This window comes from Larus michahellis, chromosome 1, assembly GCF_964199755.1.
Source record: "Larus michahellis chromosome 1, bLarMic1.1, whole genome shotgun sequence".
NCBI classification, from domain to species: Eukaryota; Metazoa; Chordata; class Aves; order Charadriiformes; family Laridae; genus Larus; species Larus michahellis.
Genome location: NC_133896.1, coordinates 70,528,642 through 70,536,445, shown reverse-complemented (window position 1 = coordinate 70,536,445; position 7,804 = coordinate 70,528,642).

The window sequence follows — 7,804 nt, the reverse complement described above, 5'->3', positions numbered from 1 at the left end:
AAGTAGTTCACCTTCTCCAAGGAATTACCCAGAGCACTTTACTTTTGAAATTCTCCTGCATGAGAGTAATCTCAAGGCTGCAACAAGTGCTTCCTGAGCTCAGGGCAGTGCTAGCTTTGCTCATGGCACTGAAAGCCACCAAGCTTATGCTTTCTCTGTGTTGAAAGCATTGTCAAGCCTCATGCACTCAGCTGTGTTTTGTGAAACATCGTCTCTGGTTTTGCCTACAGTCCTCACAATGGCACCTAGCAGCTGTAATTCATATCATCAACCTAGGTGTAATATACGTTACTCTAGCACGATTCCTTCAGCCATGTCCTGGGCAAAGTAATTGCAAAAGTCAGCCCTTATTTCTTTGCTTTTATACATTCAACACTTAGCCAGAACTAAAATGTAATGCTAATAGCAATCTTTGTGTACGGAACTGCTACGTAACTTCCTTAAAAATCTCAATTCTGAAAGACAGTCCAGTAAAAAGTAATAAAGAAACTGTTGCTAACAGAAAGTAGTTGTTGGGGCGTTATGATAAGATATCTTATGGGACGGTACTTGTCCAGTCATGCAAACCCAGTTCAATACTCTTTAATCATTTAATGTGAGAAAACTATAATTTCATGTAACATGCATTGTGTATGTCTGTTTATTAAGGGATGTGAAGAATAATGCATCCAACAGATGGAAATTTTAGAAAGCTTTTACCTGGCCTGGTGGTGGGAATAATTCAATATGCTTTACACCTTACTTACTTTTAGATTTAAAATATTCATCTATAAGTCTCTCTTTTCTTTTTTTTTTTTTTTTAATTATTAAAACACTAGACCAAAACAAACAAAACCAAAATCTCTTACACTCCTTGGCCAAAGTGAATACAAATAACACCTAAGCCTCATACATGGGCTAAGATCTCAAACTGAAAATCTTTGGTTCAGCCAGATGAAATAAGTGCAACGTACCCTGAAAAACTCCCATATCTAGGCAATTTTGACACTAGTAAGAGGATATTCCAGAAGACCAGCATTGCCCCTTGGCCACCAGTTTATCATCCCACCAGCCACTCCCATTCATTAATATTCATAAAGATATATAATAACCTTATTTTCCATTTGGAAATAAGTGACAGATTAAGAGATAAGAAACAGTATCTTCTGTTGGTCTTTTTATGTCCAGCCTGTAAAGAATGATCCTTGTCAGCTGCTCTCCCTCTTTTCTAGCGCAAATCTCTGTGTGCGTTATAGTGCCACCAGAAACAATAAAAATAGTATGGGACGAAGACAAGCTTTTGTTCATGAAGAGTTGCAGCATCAAGAGAATATCATGTTACATTTTAAGCTTCTACCCAGAATATATTTAACAGCTTTCAAAATAAAAGAAGACATTGCCAACCCTTCAACAGTTTAAAAAAAAAAAAAAAAATAAAAACAGAGACTAAATAAAGAAGATCTGTTTCAAGATGGCGAGAAAGATATTTCTTAAACACAGAGGCATAATTTGAGGTGCACAGCAGTTTTTCTCCGTCCATCAGAGGAAAAAGAAGTAGCTAAAGGGAGCCTGTAGTTGGGAATCCTGTCCGCTAATAGATATTACCTAGATAACAAACAATTCCTACAATCAAGACTCCTGTTCTTGTAAAAATATCAAGGAATATTTTAACAACTGTAAGTGACTCCCATTTTCTAATTAATCTGAAAGGTATAACCTAAGGAAGCAAACTGGTAAGAAATACTCTATTAGGAATAACTGTCTAACAGGTAAAGATAGGAATTCAGCTATGTAATATATGTTAATGCAGTGACTGCATGATAACATGTTATACTCAATAAACACTTTGTATTGTATTACTGGCTGCCCTGTCTTTTTTTTTTTTTTTTTTCTTTTCTTCCCCTTTCAAACAAGCACTGAACACTAAAACATCAGTGACTGAAAGAAGCACTGTTTCTGAAGAGGTAATAAGCAGAAAAATAGGAAAGAAGAAAAAAGTATTATTTATTGAAAAACAGAAGGTTAGGAGCCAAGTAGCCTTGTCGTGCTTTTACTTTAAAGATCAGAACTGGAGTTATACTTTAGGTCTTAGGTGAAATGAGTTTGACAGATTAGGTCCAGCAACTAGCTGCCAGTGAACTACATCAAAACACGGCACATACATACACGGTCTACTACAACTAACTGTTCTCTGCTCAAGACAATTTCCCTCTGGAGCTAACATGAAGATAAATGAACTCCTATCCCCAGGGAGAAGTGTCCCTCAATGAGGCAAAACAATCCACACTCATAAACATGCTACAAGTGCTGCTGCTCTTCTTGACTGTTACAAATAGAAGCAGAAGTCTGTGTTTCCCAGCAGTTAGATGTGGGCACCACATGAACCAAGGCGGTGTTAGAGCAGGGACTAGGCAGAGCGGGGGGTAACCCCTAGAAAAGCCTGGGTTTTGGTTGGTGGTTTGTTGTTGGTTTTTTTTTCAATAGGAAAAAAGCTTAACATTTTTCTCAGCTGGAGGGATTCTTCTCTCTTATGTCTGTTCTGTGTCCCGATTCCTGACTGTTCTCCAACAAAAGGCAGCATTTCTTGTGAAAGTCTGACATAAGGCACTTTCGGCAAAGATAAATTATCTCACTTTCTATGCTTTTCTTTCTACCGTTTTGCCTCTTTTTCCTTATCTCTCAGCCCCCCTCCTTCATACTACTTTTGCTATTCACCACAATTTTCTGACACGAAACCAGGTTTTAGCCATCCTACTGAAGTTTGCCCTATCACTCATTAGATCACTCCAGGATATCCTGCAACTCCCTTTCCTAAAACTGATTCCATTAGGAACAATTCTCAGAAGTTTACTGTTGAGCACATTTGCTAGTGCCTATTTTGAAACAGCAACCACTTTAAACACAAAGCCATCAGTTCTTTAGTATTTTTAAACATGTCTTATCTAAATGACACCTCTTTGCATCCAAAGCAAAATCCTTGATCGAGAAAAGTCAAAAGCCACATTAATCAGATTAAAAACCAGGAATTCTCTCTAAAACAAAGTACCATCTGCGCAAACACCTCTGAGGATCCCCCAAGAAATCCCTAGGATCACTGAAATATTTCTTGAATATCATCAACATCCAATACCTCTATACTTGCAACTATCCATTGTGGATAAAACTGGAAAACTTATTAAGTGTGAAACACACTATCATCAAGAGGAGTACTGCATGTGCTTCTTACCTGTAGCTGCACCTATAAACAGAAAAATGTTAGCAGAGGTTTAGTAACTGGGTCCCTTGTGAAAGTGACCCTTACAACGTTGCTTTCCTTTCTCCAGCCACTATGGCAAACAATGAACAGAACATCATATATCTGCACCGCTGAAGACAAGGAATTTACTCAGATCTGTCTCCATGCCCTGGGAAAGTGTTATTTAGCCTTAATTTCTTGCCAACAAGTAGCAAAGTCACAATGACTTTGGATGCCGGCAGTGGCAAAGGCTGGAGTGGCTTCAGCCTTGCTCTGTAATTTCCTCACACAAACCTCTCTGCAACTTCCCTCCTTCCGTAAGATTTTTTCAAGTTACGTGCAATTTTCATTGGAGAAAAAAAAGCATCATTTTACAAGCCTACAAGTATGGCTCTCACTATCAGGGATCCAGAGTCTCCAACTAGTTACTAGCCCTTTCCTTCCCCTTTAAGTTCTTTCCCAAACGTTTCACAGTGAGTTACAGGGATTCCCAACGCGTTGAACCGTGGTTACATAGCCTGTGCAAATGAAACCCTCTCTGTAGCTCAGTTCATTTCTGTTCACCCAGACTAAAGCAGCGAGGTCCTTCCCCTCCAGTGGCTCTGTTCGTCTCAAGTTCTGAACAAATCACTATGCAAACAGCCCTGGGGCAGCATTTTACCCTTTTCACCAAGAGAAGAGAGCAAAAGACACCCGGGCTTGTATCAGACTGAAAGGCATAACAAGCAGGCAACATCCTTTACTTATCAACACAGCTATTCATATTTTCGCTTAACAGGCAATAAACTGAGTTTAGTAACAAAAAGATACACCATATACTTAGGGTAACAGCACCTTTTTAAAATAGGTTACCATGTAGCAGTATAGCTAAACCCATCCTGTCCAGGGAATCAACCAAGTCTTCAGTTCCCAAGCAACATCTCTTGCAATGATCTTTTCATGTAATTAGATAAATACTGAAATAAGTCTGAATTCTTACATTAAGAACCATGCCATTACATATACTTTCCCATTTATACAGGACAGGAACTGTTCTCACAGCTTATGGTGATTTTTATCCTCTTTTTAGCTTGATCCAATCTTCGTCCATCTCACCTTTTCTACTGCACATCATGACGCTCAACCTGCGTTTTCATAATCTTTCGTCAACTTACATTTTAAGTGCAGAATCCAGATGTTTCTGCCCAACACTTCCTCTGCATTATTACAAGTACAATTCCTGCCTAAGTGAAGGTTTGATTTTGACTTTCATCCTCATGCCATAACTCAGGGCAAGTTCATTCCTAAAGTTTCAAATTTGGCCTGATAATTTAAACAGGTGTTACTGAATAACTTAATCAATGACAGCAGAAAGTTGACCTCCAATTAATAATGAAAGCCAGAATTGTGAATGAGTTGAGAGAAGGACAGCCCGAGGTTGGCAGCCCACAAAGGAGAAAGGTACCAGCCAAGCGAGCGCCCGACTTATGCCAGAGTTCAGGATTACTGATGCAGGTATTTTCTCAGCATTCAGTGACCCAGGAGGTTACAATATCCAATAAGGATACCATCCCAGACACACAGGTGGTGGTCACTGATATACATGACATGTTCTGTCATCCCAAAAGAGGGACGTGATTCTTTGCCTAAAGAAAAACTGCTTGAAACTGTGTTGCAGTGGTGATGTGGTTTTGTTTTTTTATTCTCTAAATTCAGCACCTCTGGAAGGCAGTGAGAGGGTTAACAACTTTGCACCTTCTCAAACCATCAGGCCATATGCTGTGTGAGCTGTGTTACACAGCATCCTGCCAATCTTATGGATATACAGATCAGCTGCTTACTTCAGTCCAAGCCTGAAGAATCATCTCGACTGGGACAAAAGCAGGGTGCTAAGTGTTGTGCACGCTCACACGTGAATTATGGAGTGGCTTCATTCAAAGCAGTCTCTTTGGGCAAAGAATTTACAAGGGTGGGCTGGTAAACACATGCGATATACACAAAACCACTGACCTAGAAAGCAGGGCTTGCTCCGTGACAGTCAGTGGCAACAGTTTGAGAAGGAACCTTTGAAAAATTCCATTTGAGGACAACAGGACCTGGCAGCTGTCAGCCCTGGTAGTCAAGTCAGTGGGGAGAAAGGCTTGGCTAGCTGTGTCAGACCCTCGCCAAGCTGTATTGGCTAAGGCTCTAGCCAAACCTTTCAGCACACTGGACATAATTAATGCCGAAAAGGCCCTTTGCCCCGCAGCAGCCTGAGAGGAGCTGATAGGGAAGCATGGATATTGCCCTAATTTCGTTCCTGGATTATTTAGTTCCATGCACTTGCAAAATCAGGTACTTGCAAGAGTTCAAGACATAAAATATATTATTTCATTTTCTGCAGGAACTGTGAAAGAGCCCAAAGTGTTTATTTGTTGATAATCACTAACATAAAGGCACATGCAATCATCACCAAGCATTTCCTTTAAGAGTACAAATATGGTCAAGCCAGAATATATACCATTATTTGCTGGGGACTGATATGAAAGCTGCTATCAACAGGAGGTTAGAAATTGGTGTTGCAACAAAACCTTGCATTTTGTAGGCATGTCTTCAGAAACTAGAGGAATATGCATCCTGTTGCAAGTTGTACTGTCAGTGGGTATCCAGGTTTTAGCTTAACCACCCGGTTAGGAACATAGACATCCTATAGAGGTAAAGGTATACAAGTAAAGGTATGGATAGCTTTTTCAGTGAATGATTTAGAATGGGAGCCTACCTGAAGTGGTCTCAATTATTCTCAGAAGAAACCTCCCCCTCTCAATTGACTATGCAGAAAACTTATCTCCTAGACACCTGCAACTAGATGCCTGGGACCAGTTTCATCTCACCTAACCACAATTATCTAACAGTGTCATCTATCTCCCTTTTTAAGCAATAGGGAGAGGTAGAAACTTAGGGATGCACCTATGTACTCATTCCTTAGCGTGCACCGACTCACCTCTTCAAAGACTAAAGAAGTTTGGACAATTCACTGAATTTATACACCCAATTCCTGGGCTTGACATTTCAGGCAGAATTAATCCCATGCTTATGGTAGAACATGTGATGAATCCCTCACCTCCTTCCAAATGCAGACTTCCTTTGCTAACTGTAAAGGTATATTGTAAAACCATTTGGATCCCACTTGCAAACAATATTTCTCTCTTTCAGAAATGCGCTTTTAAAATTCACCACCTTCCCATGCACCCAAGATCTACAGCTGGGCACGTTTTCCACATTACTCCCTCCAGCGAGATGCCAGTTTGCTGAAGCTGTTGATGGCAATACAGCACCCCATTGACTTAGCTTCTGCCAAACAGCCCAGTTACTGCTTTGCGGTCATGACGGAAGGATTTGGCCTTTCTCCTTTATTCTTTCTAGGCATCCATGTAAGATACTTAGAATGGATGCTGAGGATTAGATATACATAATACCTCCAAAAGGCCTGAACAGAAAGGAACAGATTAATGCAAGCAACCACATCGCACCAGGGCAGATGGAAAATATTCACCCCAACAGACAAAACCAGGAATAGCAGAGCGCGTGTGATTTGTGGCTAAGCAGCAACTCAGCATAAGTGTCAGAACAACGATTTAGATGTTCTTGATATCTAATCTTATGTTGTATTGAGGACATTGCAGTGCAACTCCGAGCATCCAATTCTGTATTAGCTACAGCTGTACATATTAACTTCTCTACAACATTGCTTCTGTTTTCATGCTGCCAAGCCTCATGTCTCTTCCTAACAAAATATTATGAGGGATTTTTTATTTTTTTTTTAAATCAGAAGTCAGACACAACAGTCTGCTAAATCAAGAAATTCTCTTTAAGAAAAGCAATAGATTTTAAGCCTCTAGAGTACATTGGGGTCACGTTTTTCGGCTTTCCTCCACAGCAATGAAGACCACAAATATACATTAAAAAGAGAGAAAAAAATAGAGCAAGAGAAAGAAAATTAGAGTGGAATCACTTGCCTCCAGCATCTGGCTCTTGAAGAGAAACATACGTGACTACCATTTTTTCATTACCCTCCACTCACATGATCCTTACCACCCTCTATTAGATGGAGAGTCTCACTAGATGATTCACAAAGCTCTCTGTCTGCCAAGCATATTTGGGGCCATATAATTTTACCCTTTGATTATAAATACTGTTGTTATGTAAGGATGTGGGCATACTTACCAGGTCATCATTTCTTTTGGGAGGCAGCGGTTCCGAATTGCAAGCTGTAGTCAGCAACAAACTCTGCCTGATGTTCTGCTAGTTAAGTAATGCTTAAATAAGAGTGATATCAAAGTGATAAATACAAGTCCTCTTTGCTATGCTCTTTTCATGGCCTCAGTCTACATTTTATGTCAAAAAGTACTCTGAAGTATTGTAGATGGAGCTGATAATGAAAACTAAAGTTATGGCTGCTTAGCATTCTCAATTATAACCTCTTATTTTCAATCATTTATAACTTTGCCGAAAACAATGCCTCAAGCTGGTTTGAAGAAGGAGGGGTTCAGTAATTAAATTAATCTGTTCCTGAGAGCATCAAGGAAAACTAGTCTTTAACAACATATTTAGAGGGGGGAAAAAAAAAAATAA